This window comes from Molothrus aeneus, chromosome Z (genome assembly GCF_037042795.1).
Source record: "Molothrus aeneus isolate 106 chromosome Z, BPBGC_Maene_1.0, whole genome shotgun sequence".
Classification (NCBI taxonomy): Eukaryota; Metazoa; Chordata; class Aves; order Passeriformes; family Icteridae; genus Molothrus; species Molothrus aeneus.
Genome location: NC_089680.1, coordinates 73,602,093 through 73,623,593, shown reverse-complemented (window position 1 = coordinate 73,623,593; position 21,501 = coordinate 73,602,093). Strand labels below are relative to the sequence as shown.

The 21,501-nt window shown below is 45.9% G+C and overlaps 1 pseudogene; it reads left to right on the top strand.

Annotated features, from left to right (window-relative positions):
• LOC136569417 (serine/threonine-protein kinase PAK 3-like) overlaps nucleotides 1-21,501 on the top strand; it is a 67,625-nt pseudogene that overhangs the window by 8,832 nt on the left and 37,292 nt on the right.

Genomic DNA, 21,501 nt, shown 5'->3' with positions numbered 1-21,501 from the left:
AACGAAAAGAATAAAAACTTTAAGAAGTTTTTTCCTTTGTAGCTTTGAGTGGGAGCATGACAATGAAATTTTATAAGAGTGAAGTCGTGAGCTTCATGATGCTCATGCTTTCATCTGTTGCTTTAAGCAATAGAGCAAATCTACCTGTCAGTCAGCCAAAACAAAATGTTTGAGAAACGTTAGCCCAAGCAGCAAATTTAGAAAGTATCTGCCTGACACATTCGAAACCAGAGAAACCATTCACAGCATGCATAGTTAGGTTGCCAGTAGGCAAATAGCCAATTCCAAGACATTCTCCAATGGAGATTTCGCAAGTCATCAAAGATCCTGTGAATGAATAGTGTGCTTAAACACATCTTTTACCTGTAGCTTCTACCGAACCGCAAAAACTAGAAATTTTTGAGTCCACAACAATGGAGCTATGCATGAAATTCGAAATTTCGAATGTGTCAAAGACAAACAAAAGTGTTGATGTCACACCAAATCACGAATATTATAAAAATGCATCAGCTTAGTGCAATCACACTGTGACGACAGCCAAAAGATCAATCCAAGTTCCAGTGCAATTACCACGTAAGTTGTTTTTAATTTGTAGAGACAAAATTTAGCACAGCATTCCTACAAATACCAAAAGAAGTCCATGCAGCATTAAGAGAATTTCAATGTTGTCACCAAATTTGAAAGTGTTAAGAGAGCAAAAACACAAAGAAAAAAAGTCCTTGCAACATTACAGTGTAAACTGTGATGATGAAGTGTACACTTAAGACAAAGCAAAGAGAATTGCAGCAGCAATTTTCTCACCTCAGACAGCGTCGAGAGTAGCCTTGACTCAACTAGACCACATGAGTTGTTAGTTGAGCAAGCATGCTCAATCAATCTCTCTCGCTTTGAGTGATATGTTAAAAGACGTAAGCAATGTGAGAGAAGCAACTCTGCAAAATAGAGCAGCAACCGATTATCTATTGCTTGCTCATAGACATAGATGTGAAGAGTTTGAAAGAATGTACTGCATGAATCTCTCAGATCATTCAAGATCAATTCATGAAAGTATTCAAAATATAAAAGACAGTATAAAGAAACTAAGCGAAGTCACTAGATCATAGATTGATGATTTAGCGAGATTTTTTGATCTTTCTCCCTTATAGAGAAAGTTTTTAAAAATGAGATTTTATATTTTAATAATTCTCTTAGTCCTCATGCTCATCGTCCCATGCATCTTTTTGTGTGTGAGACGTGTCATAAATCAAGTTGCCAAAGAAGTCTTCTTAGTGCAAACAGAAGGGGGAGATGTGAGATCTCAGCACATTGTTCCCAATGTCCAGAGATGCCAAGAGAACCCTTGGGGGTCTCGAAAATCCTAGAATGTTGCCAAGAGTGTCTAGTAGCTTGATTTTGATCCATCCACAGAAATAACAAGAGTTTGAAGACAAGAGAATCACTCTAGAGTAAAAGGTGTAAAATAGACACATTTAGAAAGTGAAATATAGACTTTAAAGTTTTTAAGTACAAAAAAGTTATAGAGACAAGATAGAGAGATCAAAGCGTGTCTTGTCCTTCTTCTTCCTTCTTCTTGTCCTCCATCTCCTGTAGTGATGTTGGCATTTGAAGATTAGTTTATAGTGAAAGTGCACTTGCCAACATGAGTGAAAAGCATTGAGAAATAAAAGTAAATATTGTGTACGTAGATATTAGTATAAAAAGACATGACCGCCCCGTAAGTAGTCAGAAAGTGCCTGTGACTGCTTGCAAATCAGACCTCTGTTGGGCAGACAGAAAATTTTGTAGATAAGAAATAATAAACAACCTGAAGACCGAAAAGCTGAAGAGTCCAGACTCGTCCTTTAAAACGCGTGCCACCCAAGAACCACACTACCCGTGTCGAAGCAAAGACAGACAACCGAACCCGACAGGCAGACTGAAGACACTGACACTTGCAGAGAAGTGCCTTTTCCAGTGCCAGCTGGGAATGGGAGTCAGAAGAAAAACTGGAGAAAGCACAACTGCATTGGAAGATTGCCTTCCTTTTCATTGGGTAAAGAAGCTCTAGATCCACCTGTCAATGGTCAGTTGTTTGTTAAGGATGGGAAGTTGTCTTTGAGGAATTTTTTCATGTGCTTTGCAAGTGGATCATGGTCTCCTTCATTGACCAACTGCATACCAAAGTGCCTTTGCAATATGAGCCACGTGGCAGTTTTTGCCCAGCCATGCTACTTGTGGCTAGAAGAAAGCAAGGGCAAAGGGTATTTGCAGCCAAAAGGCAGCAAAGCTTGGCTCAGCCAAAACATCCTGGGGAGATAGAGGCCTCCAGCTGTTGCTAGAAATGAGCAGAGTTCCAGCCCAATGGTTCTAAGTGCAGATCTTTTTGCCTTGCTCAACTGAAGAAGCAGAAAGATGAGCAAGGATTTCCCAAAGGCCCATGACATAAGGGGTTGTTTTGCTCATCTTGTGGAAGTTTGCAACTGAAGGTGTGTTTGCAGTTGAGCTAGTGAGAGAAAAAACAGAGAAAGAAGAGGTTTGTGACAGGGCCATGATATTCCACAAGAGGAATCAGTGGTGTGCATTTTGTGGACCTGTCTCAATGCTCTCAAAAGTATTGTAGCCCTGCTTTAAATAGACTGGTATGAAGCAACTTGGAGAGACAGAGACTCAAATGGCTTTTAGGAATTTTTTTAAGAGTGAGGAAAAGTACGGGTGTTGTTTTGTGACATTTGAAAAAGAGACTAGTTGAGAATGAGCAACTGCAATAAATCAAGAGTTAAAAAAGAAGTCTTTTGGTATAGGAATAATTAGAAAGACAAAACCTGTCAAGATAGGAATGGGTGTTTTGATACAAATGATGAAATGATAGGGAGAAAAATAGATGCCCTGAAGTACAATGCAAAGGCAGGTAGAACTGGACTTGAATGATCTCTTTTTCCATTGCTGGAGTTTCTTCCTTGTGAAGAGGAGCTAGGGTATTGCTGAAGAAAAGTGAGACAAGCAGGACGGGGCAGCGAGCCGTGCTCCGTACAGAGGCAGCCAGGGGCTGCGCGAAGAGCGCCCTGCTGCAGCCAGAGCCCTCCTGGCCTGGGGCCCGGCAGCAAAGGGGCAGGGCAGCCATCTCCTCCTCGTCCTGACCCTGCCACTGCTTCCTGCTGCTGCTGCTGCTGCTGAGGGAAAGAGAAGCAAAGGCCATCAGTGGAGAACACCAGGCCAGCACTGCCGCAGCCTGTCCTGCCCTGCCCAGCCTTCAGTGCCCTGCCAGAGGCATGTGGCATCGTGGGCAAGGAGCAGCAGCTGGCGTGTGCCTGTGGCTCGGAGGCTCCTGAGAGCTGGCATGTAACTGGGAAAAGCTGCCCCAGGCCTGGCCCTGGCCTCTCCAAGCTGTGGCAGACGTGCAGACTGTCTCTGCACAACCACCTGCAGTGCCCACAGTCCACTTGGTTCCCTTGCCTGCCCAGGGGACGCCCTCCCTCCCTCAGGGTGCCACAGCTCCATGGCTCCACTTGGGGGAAGTGAGCACAGCTTGGCCAGACGAAGAGGTCACCTTTTGTTGCCAAAGTCACCTGGCGAGAGGTCAATACTTGGATGTGGCCGGATGGGGCGGGGTCAGGCTCTTGCTTGGGATCAAGGGCACTCTTGACTGCTTGTTCCTTGTCATAGCCTCTGTACACGCTTGCAAGCGTGTCAGCAGCTGCCAGCGGGTGTCCCTGCACTGCCACCAGCACCATTTTTGGGGAGCTGGCTGTCACTCCAAGCAGCCCCACAGCCACATGCCCGGAAGACTGCAGCTGACCAAGAATCTACTGAGCCAGCTTGACAGAGCTGTCAATTCTGAGAAGGATGTTGGCGCTGTAGACATCTTGGTGGATCAGGAGGTTTGAGTGCAGAAAATGCAGTCCTCGCAGGCCCAGCGAGAGAAAACAGAAAGAGGAGGACAAGAAATTGATGAAGCGAGTTCATCACACAAGAAAGGAAAGAAAGACCCTGAAAGATTGCCTCTCCAGGGCAATGGGCAGTAATGGCAGAACACGGTGCCATTGAGAAGAAGAGCTGGCACAGCCACTGTCAATATCTTCCAGTTCAGTGAATTTCATGTTGGCATTTTCCTGCTTGACTATTTTCCCGGAGGCAAACAAAATGCAAGATGCCTACTTGAAAGCAGAGATCCCAGCTTGCAGGAGATAGAAAAGGCAGCCCCACTCGCTGGGGCTCTGAGCCCTCTGTGATCAGCTGGGGAACAACAAGCACAAGAACAACAGGACAGGCAGGCCTGCAGCTTTCTTTTCCACCAGATTTCCAGAAGAAGACCAAGCGCATCTACACCACCACTGGATCTTCAGAGGAAGACTCCAGCCTTCTCCAGGATCACTGCTTGAAAAGAAGCACATCTGCCACTCCAAGAAAGCTCCAGCCACCATGTATCTTTGGACTGCTCCCAACACCCCAACCAGCAGAGTGGCAGGGCATATGCTGACTCTGTCAGTAGCTTGTTTTCCTACTAGTGCATTTGTATTTTAATTTTCCTAATAAAGAACTACTATTCCTGCTCGCATGTCTTGGCCTGAGAGCCCCTTAATTTCAAACTGATAATTCAGAGAGAGGGAGTTTGCATTTTCCATTTCAAGGGAGGCTCCTTCCTTCCTTAGCAGACACCTGTCTTTTCAAACCAAAAGACAAGGCCATGACATTCCACAAGAGGAATCACTGGTGTAGATCTCATGGACCTCTCCCAATCCTATTAAAGTATTGAAATCCTGGTTTAGAATAGACAGGGATGAAACAACTTTGAGAGACAGAGACTAAAATGGCTTGTGATTGATTTTTTCTTTAGGAATGGGAAAAGTACCCAAAAGGTGTTGTTTTCTAACGTTTTAAAATATACTACATCAAAATGAAAAACGGCAATAAAAAGAGTTGTACAAAGAAGTGCTTTTGACTTAGAAACACAGAAAAGTGGAGATATGAATGACATTTTCCTAAAAATATGAAATTACAAACCAATATATACAGTGAACTACAATACAAAGGTAGGGAAGAGTGTACTTTATTTAGATCTTCTTGTACTGCTGGTGTATTTTCCTTCTGAGGAGAAGCTAGTATTTCAATGAAGAAGTGTCTCACATCTGATAATTAAATGTCCTTCTTTCTTCTACTGCTGGGTAAGACATCCCGGCTGAAAGGAGCACTGAAGGTAAAGAACTGGTTCTGCGTGGTCTGAAACTAAAGGATGGTTCCATTGCTGACACAAAACCTGTTCTTTGTGGCATCGCAGCGGAGGCAATGTTGGTATCAGATGCGCTCTAGGGTCTGGCCGGTAGCACAACGGGAGGTACGTTGGTGTCAGACACAGTATGGACTCTGTGTCCAGGCACTCTCCGCTGTGCTGGAGTTAAGAAAAGGATAAAAAACAAATCAAGAGAGAATCTATGTTTGCTGTCAAATGCTGCTCACAAGGGCACGTATGTGAAGTACTTAGAAATGTTTGCTCCTTAAATGCTTCTTTGAAACACATGGCACCTGATGATGAGATAGAAATATTTAATGGCCAAAGGACATTAGCACAAGTATCCTGCCCCATAAATTGGTGGTATAGCACTTTAAGTCAAGTGCTACAAGTACTCACTTGAAGACATCTTTTACCTCTCATCATATTCACTCCAAAGCTGTGTTTTTTATTCAAGGAAACAAACTTATTCTGCATGTTAATGGTTTATAACAGAAAGAAAGGAAAAAGCCTTTGGCTCTTAAAAAGAAAGCAAGAAAGCAAGCAAGAAAGCAAGAAGGCAAGAAAGCAAGAAAACAAGCAAGAAAGAAAGCAATTAAAATAAGTGAGAAAGAAAAAATTCAAAAAGAAGACTTAGCAGCAGGAGCAGAAGTAGCAGATGTACGGGGTGCTCTGGGTCCAAAGCTCACCTGAAATCTATATCTGTTCAGAGAGAATAAATTTACTCCAGAGAAGGTAAATTTTTAAAAGCAAGGAAATGCACAGAACTGAAATGGTTGTGTTTGCAAGAGAAGATGATTAAAACATGTTATTGGTATATAATAGAATGAAAGGAAGAAGCATTTGGCAAAAAAAAAAAAGAGAAAATAAGAAAGAAAAATGTAAAAAGTCAAAAAACCACCCACCCACTACTGCTACTCTGCAAAAGCAAAAAAATCGTAACAAGCAAACAACTGAAAAAAAACCCCCAAACCAAAAATAGGCAAGCAATTGGTCACCAATAGGAGGAAGCACGGTAGTAATTTTAATTCCTGTGTTAGCTTTCACCACCCCTTTCTCTTCTGAGAAATGTCTCAGAATATTTCTGTTAGCAAGAGTTTTAATGCTCCATTATGTTTCCAATTAAGGATTGTTGTATTTGCCTGCAGAAGCTGTGCAGCATGAAGGGAGATGCTGGCTAGGAAGCCACAGCCCAGGGACTACAAGTGTTTGACAAGCAGACTTAGCATCATGAGCTTGTGCTGGTGCAGGAGGTGTACGAGCAGCTTGGGCTGAAAGAGGAAACTGAAAAGAGGCTGTTCAGAGAAAATAAAATTACTTCGGAGGAGGTAGATTTTTAAAAGCAAGGAAATGTACAGAATTGAAATGGTTATTGTTGCAAGAAATGGCTCTTTCAAAATGTCTGCAATAGTGTTATTGCTCCATGATGCTTACAATCAAGTATTGTTGTATTTGTCTGCAGAAGTTGTGCAGCATGAAGGAAGATGCTGGCAAAGAACCTACATCCAAGAGACTATAATTTCTTGACACCAGACTTCCCATCAGGATCAGGAGTACGAGGTGAAATGGGTCCTTGGGGTACGAAGACAAGCTGAAATGATTCTGTGTAGAGCAAGTAAATGTACTTCAGGGAAGGTGCATTTTAAAAATATGGACATGCATGGAGCTGAAATGGTTATGTTTGCAAGGGCAGGCTATTACAATGATTTATCACATCAAGAAAATAAATGCCTTCAGTAAAAATAAAAAGTTGAAAGTGGAGATAATTTTAAAAAAGAAAAAAATTACAACCTAACCCCAAAGCACCAATTTTCATCCCTGTGCTAGGTTTCACCATCCCCATTCTCTCCTTTAAAAAATCTCACATTTCTGTTAGCACTCGTTTTACTGCTCCACTGTGTTTAAAATCAAGGATTGTTGTATTTACCTACAGGATCTGTTGAGCATGAAGGGAGATGCTGCCTAGAAAGCCACATCCAAGAAACTATCATTTCTTGAAAAGCAGACTTAGCATCAGGAGAAGTAGGAGCAGCAGGTGTACTGGCTGCTTGGGATGAAATTGGAGGCTGAAAATTACCTGTTGAATAAAAGTAAGTTTGAAAAAACCAGGAAATAGTCAGAACTGAAATGCTTATGGTTGAAAGGAAAGGCTATTAGAAAAATGTTAATGATTTCTAACAGAAAGAAAGGAAAAAGGATTTGGTGAAAAACAATGCAATTCAAAGAAGTCATAAAAGAAAAAAAATCCAAACTAAAACACCACCCAGCCACAAGGACCACTTTGAAAAACCAAAAAGAATCCAACCAACCAAGCAGCTAAACCCAGAGTAACTATCTAAGCAAATAAAGGACCCATAGGGGAAAAAAAATCCTCCAGCGTTACTTTTAATCCCTGGGTTAGCCTCCAACATCCCCTTTCTCATCTTTAAAAAGTATTAGACCATTTCTGTTTGCATTAGTTTTCACGCTCCATTGTGTTTATAATTAAGTGTTGCGGGATTGGCCTGCAGAAGCTGTGCAGCATGAAGGGAGATGCTGGCTAGGAACTCACATCCCAGTGACTAAAATTGCTTGAAAAAGTGACTTAAAAGAAGGAGAAGGAGCAGGACAAACAGGAGGTGTACGAGCTGCTTGGGGTGAAACATGAGGCTCAATATTATCTCTTGAGGAAAAATAGGATTTACAAAGCAAGGAAATGCACCGATTGGAAATGGTTATGGTTCAAAAAAAAAGCCTATTGCAGAATATGATAGGTTTGTAACAGAAATAAAGGAACACCAATTTTGCTATTTAAAAAAAAACCAAAAACCAGAAGGAAAGAAGCATGCAATTAAAAGAAGTAATAAAAAAAATGAAAATGCAAACACCCACACATCCACATCAACCACTCCCCATGGATGTGGGCTCTGAACCCACATCCAAATGACAATAATTTTTTCACCAGCAGACTTATAATCAATAGCAGGAGCAAGACCATTAGGTGAAATGGGTCCTTGGGGACACTGTGAGGAGTCTGTCCAGAGAAAGTGAATTTACTTCAGAGATGGTAAATTTGAAAAAGCAAGGAGATGTATGGAATGGAAATGGTTCTAGTTGGAAGGAAAAGCAATGTAGGTTCCAACCACAGTAAAAATTCTGTAGGATGACGCACCGGCAAATACGTTGCTTCCAGACGCAGTATAGTATCTGCTGGCTGAGTGGCCTTCAGTCGCAGTATAGTATCTGCTGGGTGAGTGGCCTTCAGACGCAGTATAGTATCTGCTGGGTGACGTACTGAAGGCTGAGCCGCTTCCAGACACAGAATAGGTTCTGCCGGGTGTCATACTAAGGAGGCCTGAGTCGGTTCCAGATAAAGTATAGGATCTGCTGGGTGACGAAGTGAAGACAGAGTCGCTCCCAGACACAGTATAGGTTCTGTTGGGTGTCATGCTACTGTAGCCTGAGTCGGTTTCAGACAGAGTATAGCTTCTGTATCTCTGACGTCCCCACTATTTAGAAACGCGCCAGGGACAGCCGGGGCTGGAAGTGCTGCTCTGCCCAGCCCGGCCGCCAGCTGGGACCCAGCACAGGGACAGGGGACACAGGGGGCACCGGGGGAAAAGCAAGAGGTGAAAAAGGCAGCCCAGGGGGGAAAGAGGTAAAAATGCAGCCTAGGCCTACACAGCTCAATCCAGGAATCTAAACTTCCACATAACTCTAACTAAATAAGTATGCGCATCACTAAATCTATATCTAAGCATCTAAATGTAAGCATCTAAATGTAAGCGTCTAAATGTAGGCATCTAAATGTAGACGTCTAAATGTAACTCTATAAATATATAAATGTAAATCAAAATCTATAAATGTAACTGATTCTTTCCCATCTATAACAATAAAAATCAATTTAACTGTATAGATGTATATATATACACATACAGACACATCTCTATAAATCTATAAATGCAACCATATGCATATAGAAATAGAATTGTAGAAATCCATCAATCTATGTATGCACTAAGGGATTCCACCTGCCCAATGGTCACAGGCTCTCCCTCTGATTCTTCTTCTCATGCAGGGCAGCTGTCCCGGCAAGGCAGATCAGCTAGAAGTCTGGGAAGCAAAGGGAACACTGGGTCAATATTGGACTCTGTGCATCTTTCCCTTTGGAAGTAACTGTCCTTCTATCAAAGTCTGTAAAAGATGGCCAGAAAGGCAGACTCTCACTTGCAGTTTCAAGCCTGCTCTTCAAAGAGCCAGACTCCAAGTATTCAAAACTTGTGAAGTTTTGAAGTATCTCAATAAACTCAAAGCCCTGACAGTGCAAAGGGCCCCCACGAGAGCTTGAAACACAGACAGTCCCAGCTGCCACAAAGAAGCCCAGCCTTGCTCAAGAATGCAGATCCAAAGTGCTCTATCTCTCCTTTAGTTCTCTCTAATTTAAAGGTGTAATTTCAGTTTTTCCTTGAGCTGCTGGATTTGTGACTAATGATTTTGTTGGCCTCAGAGCTTCTGCTCCTTGTATTTTTATTGTATCTCACTACAGCTATCAGCAGACTGGTACTACAATGATTTAATGCTTGGAAACAAAAAGCTCAGACTTCTACATTCATTTTTTGCTGGGCTTTTCCTCTCTTGCTTCAAGAGTCACTCAGTGTTGCCTTCAGAGCACTGACACCCTGCAGCAAACTTATCCATGGACATGAGCACAAAACTGGGACACCCGGCTTGGTGACACAAGTCCCGCAAGGTCAGGTTTATTCCCTGCTCTCTTGCCCCAGCAGAGGACTCAGTGTCAGAGCCTCTGGAGAAGCGTGGAGGGCAGGGCTCAGGCAGGTTGTACCAGTGCAGGATTTGAACTCAAGGCACCAGGAAGCAGCAAGCCTGCAGACAAGAACTCAACCCTTCTCATCTCCCTCCCTGCCAGAGGCAGGCTCAGAGCAGCCATCTCACACCTCTCTAAACCAATGGGGGCTCTGTCCTTCCCAAGCTCCTCAGGCTCCTGGGAATTGTTCCTGCAGCTCTTGGTGCCAGGCAAAGCTCCCTCTGCTGCAGCTCTGTCCACAGGCTTCCCTCCTGAAGACTCAGGGGCAACAGTAATATTCCCCTTGAAAGAGAAAGAGAGAAAGAGAAAGAGAAGAGAAAGAGAAAGAGAGAAAGAGAAAGAAACCCTTCTCACCAGTTACACAAAACACCTGGTCCAACACCTCCATGGCTCACACACCTCATCCCTTGTTCCTAACAAGAACTCTGGGCCCCAAAGGCCTTCAAAAGTCAAAAAAATTTGACTTCTCAGACACAGTCCAAAAGCTGTCAAAGCTGACAGTGACAGTGTTGAACATGGGGGTGATACTGAACACATGGAATGGCTGCTAAGGAAGGAGTCCTGCCAGCTCCTGGCACAGGGATGTGTTCCTCCCTCCACAGCCCTGAGCACAGCAGTCTCATCCAGGCTGCAGCTGGGCAGGGACAGCATGGGAACACACATCTCTTCCCACAGAGATGCCCAAGAGCAAGGGGACTGAGCTCTGCAACATGGACAGCAAGACTGGCCAGTTTGCCCAGCTGAGGATTTCCCAGATGGAAACTGGACTGCAGGCAGCAGCTTACTGAGAGGACAAGAAAGCTGCAGCTCCAGGCCAGCCCCAGCCACGGCTCTGGGAGCGCCTACACGCACGGCAGGGCTCACACAGCAGCAGCAGCAGCTGCAGCCCAGCCCTTGCTTTGCCTTGGCCTTCCCAGCCAAAAGAGGCACAGCCCACATCTGCTGCTGCAACAGAGGCACCTCTGGCATGCCCCTCCCTGCACGGGACACTTGGCCTTCAGTGCCACTTCTCCAAACACTCTTCTCTTCTTTCCCATCAAACAAAGCCTCTTAGAACCTACCAAGCTTCCACTTCCTCACCACAAATGCCCCTGCACCAGGGAGTCTTCCCAGGAAAAGGAGCACCCAAACTTGGCCAACACAGGCTGACACCTTTTCATCCTTACTCAGGGATGACATTTTCATTCCCTCTTCTTCAGGAAGTCTTGCTTTACCAAACAAAGCCTTCCCTGTCCATTCACAGCTGAACTCAAGAAGCTTTTCCTTCTCAGCCATGCAACAGCATTCACAAGCTCTCAGTCCCGCCCCTTTCTTCCCTGCTTCCCTGCCCAATGCAGTTACCTGAGCAGAGGGAGAAAACATCTCCTCCAGCGTGTCAAGCACCATGTCCACATCCAGGGGTGGCAATTCCTCTTCCCCAGGAGTGTTCCACAGCCAGTGGGGGCCTGTCCATGCTGCAGAACCTGCACTGCCAGCTGGAGTGCTGGGGGATGAAGTGCCTGAGGTGGCTGCAAGAATCCAAACACATTGGTCAGGCTCCATGATGTGTCTTTGGGACGCGGACACCTTATAATGACAGCCTTTTGCATTTTCTAGTGCTGCCTTGCATCAAACATCACAGGAAGCACACAGCAACCTCCGTTCCGGAAATGTATTCAGACTTCCCAGGGGATTGGAGGAGTGAGTTCTTCCTCTTAAAAATATTCATCCTAATTGACATGCACATGGATTAAAGGATGGACTGGAAATCTGATAAAGACACACACACAGACACAGACACACACAAACACCTTCTAATCACAGCCTTTTGCATTTTCCCAGCAGCTTTGGGATTTGGCTACATTTGGTTTCTCATCACAAAAGACCACAGAAAATGGATTCACTCAGGAAGAGCCAGGAACTGCAGACATGCGTGCTAAACTTGTACTGTGAGTTTATTCTAAAAACAACCTTGAGGGTGAGGCCATATTCTGCAGCTGCAGCTGTTGTGGGGCACACAGAGCTCATTTCAATGGCATGGCTTGATTTGCAGGGCAGACAATCTTAAACATCCGCAATATCCTATCAGAGTCCTTCCTAGTTTGGCTTCGTTCAAAGAAAGAGGAGAGTGCACCTTACACTGACCACTTTGTTAGGCAGTATCTTTCACCTTGCCCTTGTAGCCCTACACAGAGGCAAAATGCCCAAAACAGCCTCCAAATCTGCAGCAAGGACAGGAAAAGCAGGCAGAGAATCTTTCTGTTTTCAAGGTCTCCCTTCCTAGGCAATTTGACACTTTCTACCTGATTCTCACTTGAGATCTACCCATGATAGAGCACTGTAGGAAAACACTTGAAAGGATCATTAACCAGGACCTGCTTGGAAAGCAAGGGTAGAAGCTCTTTCCCTCCCTGATGGGCTGCGGGCTGCTGCTCTGAAGATGTGCAGCTGCTCCTCTCTGGAGAGGCCATGGAAGGGCTGTGATGGTCTACGGGAACCAGAGGAACGATGAGGTCAGGTTGGCATTTAAGCTTCCTGGGAACAAGCAGAATGAAGAACTCATGGTGGAAATGAAATTTGCCTGTTCCTGGCTCCTCCAATGAAACTCCAAGAAGTCCAGATGAAGCAAACACCTTCTCCCAAGAAGCTAGGAACACCTCAGAGTCCTGAGCACCTGCACTTAGCCTGGAAGGGCCTGGAGGCAGCTCTGAATCCTCAGGGGAGGCAGCACTGAGGTCCTGGTATGAGAGCGCTGTGTAGCAGTGAGGGAAGGAAAAGGGAAGCAAAGGGATGGCTGGGTCACTCTTGGTCTTTGGGTGTGTTTCCCTTGGCAGCAACTGTACTTCTGTCGGGGAAAACAAAAGCTCCCTGAATTGGTAAAACTGAAAATCATGGACAAAGACTTTCTAACTAGTCAAAGTTAGAAAGTGGTATGTTCATTAAGCCGGCAGGCGGCACAGGGGAGGGTCATTCCCGAAATGCATGACCACTGGCCAGGCTCGGCTCGGCACGGCACAGCACAGCAGGTTCCGGCAGGACAGGGAAGGGCAAGGCAGGCAGGGAAGGGCAGGGCAGGGCACTGGGAACAGTGACAGGCTCTGTCCCCACGCTGCATCCCGTGCCTGGCTAACCATTGGGGACAGAGAGGATGAACATTTCTCTGGCTTGGCTGCGGAAAGGATGAAAAGGGGGGGGTTAGAAAACATTCATTTGGACTCCTTTTCAGCAGACTAGCTGGTTCTATCTCACCATGTCTGCCTGTCTTTGGAAGAATTAGTACATTTCTCGTGATTTGGAGTCAGCTACAGCAGCAGGAAGGGGCAGCAATTTTGTCAGCATTGATATGAAAGCCAAAGTGCTGCCCCATGGATGGATGTTGCTTTCTTCAAGGGATTTCTGGCCTAGAGTTGTAGCCAACTCACACTGGTGTCTTCCCAAACAGCATTGCCTTTTTCTTTCCTCAGGAATCACCTCTCCTTTTTTTTTCTCCCCATCTGGGGAGAGCTCCAATGCAAATGCCTCCTGCAGCCAACTCTTGTCACTGCAGACTGACAAAGGAGATCTTGCAGTGGAGAGAGACTCCCTAGAGCTGCTGTGGAGGGAAGCTGCTGAAGGGGGAAGCTTTGTCCCTTGGTCTTGATGTCTTGTTGGGGAGCTGCTTGTGCTCTGGGGGACGGACACCAGCGATGTTTATCCAAGCCTTGCAGGTTCATTGCTGAGCTTCCTGACACACCACAGAGACTTTGGGGTTGTTGTATTGGCAAACAAATTTCAGTCTGGGCACCTTTTGAAATGCTTCAATTATTCTTAGTTTTGTTTTTCTGCAGAAATATTGTCATCATCTTTTGCTTCCAGAGAATCTTTTTCTACTTTTTGGGCAATTCTTTTTGCTCCCCTCCCAGATCTGGCCAATTCCCAGGGCTCCTTCCCAAAGTGAGATGTAGTCCATGGCCTCCATTCTCCAGCTGGAAGAGAAGGAAGCACAGAGTTTGCTGTTGTGGGAGGGAAGCTTCTCTTTCCTGCCTGCTTTCCCTTTGGGACAGATTGGTGTGTGCTCATGTGATAAAGGCAGCTTTAAACTCTGAAGCAGTTGTGTTTCAAACTGCTCCCTTCTCAAGCTCTTCTGTGGGTATCCTTGGACAAAAGGCCTCTTGGTGGGAGCTCTCTGTGGCAGGTTAAGGAAAGAGGTTGATATTTCAGGGTTGTCACTGCTGAAAGCAGCTGGTTTCCAGAGGTGTCCAGAACTGGGAGTGGCTCCTTTTCTCACCTGCCTGCAGAAAAGGAAGTTGCAAAATGGGAATTTCATTTGCGGAGATGGCCACCAAGGGTGTTTGCCAAGAGATGGGCTGGCAGAGAGGCAGGTCTCATGCTAAACTGGCTGTGTTTGTTTTGATGGTGGGGAGGCTCAGAGATGCAGACACAGACACCAGCTAAAGGAACAGCATCATTTGCTGTAATGCAAAAGTGCAAAAAAGAGTCAGGAAAGGATGAGCTAAGCAATGCACCTCAGCATTATTACAAAAGGCTGCCTCTGGTGATTAGGTAAGATACGTCACCAGATACCCCAATGCTTTCCCCTTCATCCAGAGCTGCACATCAGCTGGGGGAAGCTGTCCCAGCCAAGCCCTGCAGAGCCACGGCTGGGAACCAGGAAATCCTGCGGTGCCTCCACCTTTGCCGGCCACGAGGCTTCCGAGTGCGCTGTGAGAGTAGCCCGGCTCTGACAGTGCTGGACGAGCAATGTGCCAGAGCTTCTGCTGGGGGGACAGCTGGTTTCATTCTCCTCTTGGTTTTCTCCCCGAGCCTGCCCAGGACTCAAGGAGGAAGCAAGGCCAGGTGTGGCCTTGTCCATGTTCCTCATGCAGAAAGGTGAAGACGTGTTTCACCATTGAATGCATGCAACAATCCTTGTGATAGTAATACTTGGTTAAGGAGCAGATACATAGAACATTGGGTTGGAAAGGTCATCTAGAGGGCAGCTTTTGCTCAGGTCCTGTTGTTGAGGCTTCAGTCAGGGTCTGTTGTTCAGGCCTTAGTCCTTCGGTATTTTGTGGTGCAAATCACACCCCTGCAGAGCTGGAAACAAACAAGTCTGTCTTTAGAACATTTGAGACAGGGAAAAGGATTATCCCTGCAAGGCCAGGCTAGGGCCAAGAGCAGAAGGCCAGCAGCCTGCTTGTGCCCACAGGCAGCCCTCCAGAGCAAGAAGCCACCCCTGCCCAGGGGCTGAGGTGCCCGGAGCTGCCTCCCCGCTGTGCAGCTCTGCAGAGCCCGCAGAGCGCAGGGTCCTGGGCAGCCAGGGCAGCCCGGCTGCCTTGGAGCACAAGGAGTGCCCCAGAGAGAAGCTGCTGCCCTTTGCTTTGGAACTGTTCCTCAGAGTCTTGTCAATAATCCGCGGTTTCTGATGTGTTTTCCTTTCCTCTCCCAAATTTAACACAGCTTTTTGAGAACATTGACTGATGTAGCTTCTGCTGCTGGTGGTGATGCTTTTGTCTGCAGTTGAGTGTAGGTGATTTGACCAAGGACGGAGTCCACTGTGAACACCCCAGTTTTTGCCAAGTCAAGGAAACCATTCCAGGGAATCATTCACAATTGGGTTGCTGGTGCTGAGCAGTAGGTTTTTTCCCTAGTTTTTGGATAGCTATGACTTAAGAAACCCAAGAGATTTTCCTCCAGGATACCAGCAGTAGCATGATGCCAATTTTTCCCACTACTTTTGCGTGTCTTTGGTGCTTTTAAGAGTTCCTCAGTGCTCAGCTCTGTTTTGCAGTGCTCAGCTCTGTTTTGTTCATTGCCATGTGAGTGTTCATGACAAGCTGGACACCCCACTTGAGGCTCTGTCGAGTTCAATTGATCCCAATTCTGTGCAAACAGCAGCCCTGAGATGCTGAGAAGAGCAAGCACAGTGGGTGGGTGTGCATGCACACACCTGGGGGCTGACTGCTGTGTGGGCAGGTGGTTTTGGACTGCTGTACATCTTCACTCTCCCAAGTTGGAGGAATTTAGCAAATCTATATGAAATGAAAAGATATAAATCAATATGAAATGAAAAGATATCAAAATGAATGAAATAATACATATTGACTTATCATAGATGTAATTTAACATCCATGTACTATTGCTGCCAGGGGTCTGTGTACAAATCAGGAACGGGACGGGAGTGCTGAGGAACGCGCCTCGAGCTGTTTGTTTTCCAGCATCAGTCTCATTCCATGGTTATGACAATGGGAAGATGCCAGCAGCTCTTATCCCCAGCAGCAGACAAAGAACTTAATGTTATAACTTACTTTAAAAGTTTTTTGACCAATCACATAAAGCAAAAGCATATTAACAATATTTCTATCCAACCACTACAAGCACACATCCCTTTTGTTAAAACAATGCTTGCTTATTTCTGTGGCGGTTCCAGTTGTTCGTTTCTCTGGGTCTGGATTGAAGGCACTTGAGACTGTAGTTCATGTTCGCACTCAAGTGTTTATTATTTCTTAATCAGTAAAACAGTCTCACTACTGTGAGTTCAGCAGCTTTTCTTTAGAAGGCAAAAATGGCTAACAATCTCTTGTTATAAGGTCTTTTAAGACTAAACTATCCAATTAAGAACTGACACCTAGATTATTTTCCCTTTCAACCCAAGAACTGATCCCAAAGAGCCTGCAATGCAGACTTTTCTGCCCAATTACGAAATGCCACTCAAACCCATAAAGAAGAAGGAAGAAGAAGCATGAAGAAGAAACCCAGGATGATGCCCTGTGCCCTCCATCTTGCTTCCATCCACAACATACTAAAAATCCCAAATCTAAATTTCTCCCCAAGTGATACACCTAGACTGCTCTCTAGAATCTATTCCACACTTTTGTGGATTCCAGTCTATCTTGAAGTCTAGGAAACTTTCTTCATGAATGAGGGTCAAAGTCAGTGCTCCCCTGGGGGTCAGGGCACCCCAGAGCAGACAGAGAAATAGTTCTGGTGCCCTGGGTTTCCACATCTTTGAATACAATACCTGCTTGTAAGCCTTAAAACACAATGCACAGAGCTCCATTATTAAGCTTAGAACTTCCTCATATCTTGCTAGAGATACTTTTCTGAAACTTAGGGAATTATTCTAGCCAAGCATTAATACACCAACCATTGTTTTATTTGTCCTTTCTTTTCTACTTCTTATATAATTTTTCTGCTGCCAAATCTGATGGCTACTGCTTTGTGGGTATCCACAAAATTAGAGGGTTTTGGGAAAGCTGCAAAAGGCAGGCCTCAGATACAGTAGAACTGTGATTAGAGTTAAGCAGCAGCCATGAGATAGGTCAGCAGAAAAATTGTTTAAACTGTAGAAAAGCAAGGACAAATAGAACAATGGTCTCTGTATTACCGCTTGTCTAGACTAACTCTCTAAACTACAGAAAAGTTTATCTAGCAAGATATTAGGAAGGTTGAAGCTTAATAATGGAGCTCTGTACATTGTGTTTTAAGGCTTACAAGTAGGTATTGTATTTGAAATAAGCAAGCATTGTTTTAACCAAAAGTACGTGTGCTTATGGTGATTGGCTAGAACTACCGTCAATATGCTTTTGCTTTGTGTGATTGGTCAAGAAACTTAAAAAGTAAGTTGTACCATTAAGTTCTTGGTCTGCTGCCTGGGATGTGAGCTGCTGGCATCTTCCCATTGTCATAACCATGGAATGAGACTGATCCTGAAAAATAGAACAGCTCAAGGCATGTTCCAAAGCAGTCCCCTTCTGTTTGGGATTTGTAAATAGCACCCTGCCACTCTAATCAAAGTTTTGCTGTCTCTGAGGCCTGCCTTTTGCAGCTTTCCCAAAACCCTGTTTTGAGGATTCCCACAGAGAGGTACTCTGTTTTCTGACTGTTTCTGTTGCCTTGTTTTGTTTTTGTCACCCTGAGTGTCCTGAAAGGAAAAAACCCCAGGGACAGAAAGCACCATTTCTAGAGCACTGGCAGGGCAAAAATCCCAGCAAGATGAAGCAACCAGAATAAATGGATGAGTGGGTTTCTGGGCCAGGTTTGCCTGTGATGGCAAGGTCCTGCATATGAAGATGGAGGTGCAGATTGTCCCGGCGCTCCTTATTCTGCATCTTTCTAGGAACTAGAGGAATCCCGATGGAGCCTGTGAAGCACTTGAGCTTGGAAAGTCATGCTTCACTGTTCTTTATTGTTTTGGGTTTTATTTGTGAGCAGCATACATTTGTAACATCAGCCAAGCCTGCTTCATTCCTGGTGCCACTCATCATTTCAGTGAAGAGGAGGAAGGAGACGTTAACACTGTGATAATGACATCAGGACCATTTACTCCATAACTAGCTTAGAATAGGACTGTAGGGTAGGATTATAGAGGAGGATTGTAAATCAATGAAGTTTCAGAAACTTCAACTCATCTGCAAGATTCCATTCTTTCTCACCTTGTGAATAAGCTCAGCATTTCTTTCTGAGTTACCAGTTGTCTCTTAAAGGTGCAAAGTGACATTTATGGCTTCTTTGGTGTGCCTTGAAAGTGGGGAAGGATCTTCTTCATTCATCATCTCCAGACCACACTGCCTTTGGAATACTGGCTGCTTTTGGCACATCTGTGATATGTCTAGTTGAGGCAGAAAGGGCAATGGCATTTGCAGGAAAAAGCAAAGGAAGAATTAGGCAGCCCAAACATCCTGTGTGGATTCAGGCATTGAGCTGTGACTTAAGAGCATTTGAGTTCCTGCCACTTAGATTTGTGTCCCTAAGTGCAATCTCCTTGGCAGAAGGAGAGCCTTGCTCAAGTGAGAAAAGAAAGATCAGAGAGGGTGCTCGGCAAAGTCTCCTGAGGTGCAGAGCTGTGAGCGCCTGTGAGCTGAGAGCGGGCCCGGCCTTGGCCGGGCTGGAGCCCCAGCAGAGCCCCAGCAGAGGCGGGAGCAGGCTGAGCCCCGGCAAAGGCAGGCTGGAAGGAGGCCCTTGGAGCTGCGAGAGGCAGCAGCCGGGCCCTGGGTGCCTGTTCCTGGGAGTGGGCGAATCCTGCACTCTCAGAGCCCAGGTGGCAGCTGGCTGCTGCCGAGGAGAAGCGCAGCCGTGCTGGGCACAGCCTGGCCTGGAGGCATTGGCTGTCTGGAGTGTGCCCAGGAGCAGAGAAAGGCCAAGGGCAGCCGAGGGCCGCTGGGCTGGCTGAGGATTCCTCCTCTTCTGCCGGCTGCCCTGCAACTCCTGGCCAAGGTCAGCAGTGTGTGCAGCACTCTGGGCACAGGGGCAGGGAGCTGGGCTGCTCGGCAGGCTGGAGCACAGGGCAGCCTCCTTCAGGCCCGGCACTTCTGCCAGGGGAAGCGAGGCCAGCGTGAGGCAGGGACAGCTTGGCAGGGCACGTCTGCAGGAGCCAGCGCCTCACACAGCTCTGGGAGGAAGCGCCTGCAATCCTGCAGTTCTGCACTGAGCCAGAGCAAAGGTGTGAGATGCAGAGTGTTTGGCAGAAATATTCAGGCCCACCAGGCCAGCCTGCTTTGTGTTCTCTGGCACACAGCAAGCGCTGTGCAATGCAGCTCTGAGCTGCTGGGAGAGAGGGAATCAGGGATGTGCCTGAGGGTTTTGCTTGAGTAGTGAACTGATGAGGAAGGGAGCAGAAGGGTTGCAGTAGGCAATTTGTGTTTTCTTCATTAATTTCTGAAGGAAGGATGCAATGTGTCTTCACTCATCAAAAGCACTTGCAGGACTTCTTGGCAAAATGCTTGTGTATGAATCCCAGAGTAGAAGGGAGAGGCGCTGGGAAAATGCTAAGGCGTAACAAATGAGGCTTAATCTTGTGGATTCCTTGAGCTTTAGCAGGCAGTACTGAACCCTGTATTCCCCCATTGCAGTGCTTAATGTGTGCAAGTGGCTATCTTAACCTTGAGAATAAAGAGAATGGTCCTTCTAAGAAGGTAGCTGGAATTCAATTCCCTGCATTCAGGGGAAGAAAGTGTTTTTAGGATGCTCTTGACTAGTGAAGGAGAATTTGAGGAATGGAGTATTTCTAAAGCAACTGTGTCCAAGACCCTGCTATATTTGATCCATTTTTGACCAGGTTGACAAGGCAATGAAGAAAAATATCTTGTTTAATGAATGGGAACTTGACCCTTTGTCCTGGTTTAGGGCAAATTTGTGAGACACCCTCCACATGAGCTCCTCTAGAAAGCACATTCAATCGGTCCCTCTCACAACCAGTTTGGGAGAAAATACCTCCTTGGAGAAAAGTGGAAAAACCTGTTTATTAAGCAATAAAACCTAAACAATATTAAACAATGAAACCTCTTGCCGCTCCAAAAGAGAGACAAACTCACAAAGTCTCCTCCGTGGGCTGTGGCTCAGCTCACTCAGTCTCTTATCAGTCCTGTGGTGCTGGAAATGCTGCTACCCAGGCCCAGCCCGGTGGGTCACAGGTGTGAGCTGCCAGTGCTCTTCTGTTATTCAGTCTGGAGAAGGTCTAAACAGGTCCAAAGAAAAGAGGAAAAACCTCCCTACAGTCTAGGGAACTTCTTTGTCTCAGCTAGCTAAAACTAACTAAAAGCAAAGGAGAGCTCTGTCTTGCCTTCTGTCTATCCGCAGACATCACAGTCCAGGAGCAGGAATGTGGAGGAGTGAGTGCAGTTTCTGCAAAGAAACTCCGTGCTTCTTCTCTCCCTCCCTTCACTCTTGGAACTTGTCTTAAAGCTGCAAAACTTATTATTCATCAAAACCAGAGCAGATGACTGGAGATACAAGCATGATATAGCCAAGCCAGGACACCCTTGAAAGAGAAACAATGTATTGGTCAATTGGTGGGCAGTCAAGCTTTGAAAGGGGAACAGTGCGCAATGGAGCCCTTGCTGGCAGGGAGTTGGTATCCTGAGCCATCATGGCCTCATCTCACACGCTGACCATGTGTGGGCTGATGCTGTAACTGGGAAAATTCCACTCCTGAGCAGGAGATATAGGGCCTGGTTCTGGGGTGGAGGGGTGAGAAGGATGAGATGCACAGCGCTTTGATCCAGGGGATGTCCTGGAAGTGCACTGCCTACCTGCCCCTGGCACCGAGCACCATGCTCCACATCCTTCTCCTGCTCAGCAGATTTTTGGGAATCCAGGGGTTGGTATGTATTATTTGCTTTGCCGGCCTGGTTGTGTCTTAGGTTCTTTTGTGCATGGGTCTCCTCCTGAACCTGTGACAGTGACCACCAGGGACCTACAGGACACTCCTACTCTGATGTCAATAAATTCTGAGAAGTGATTGATATGTGTCAGATAAATTGGGGTAATGTTTAGCCTGTGAGTTTCCACAACTTATTGAATATGTCTTAATTCCATGGATACAAAGTAGTAGGTGTGATTACTGGGTGTGCATATGTCAGAGAAGTGATTCCCTATGCACTGAGTACTAAAATACAGTAATGCCTCCTTTCTAACCCTGAGCTGGCAGCAGGGATTGGGCCCTGCTTGGTAACTTTCATTTTGGCAACTTCTGTCAGCAGGTAAGAAAGATCAAAATGAAACATTTTCCAGCTGTTTTCCTCTGGTTGACCTT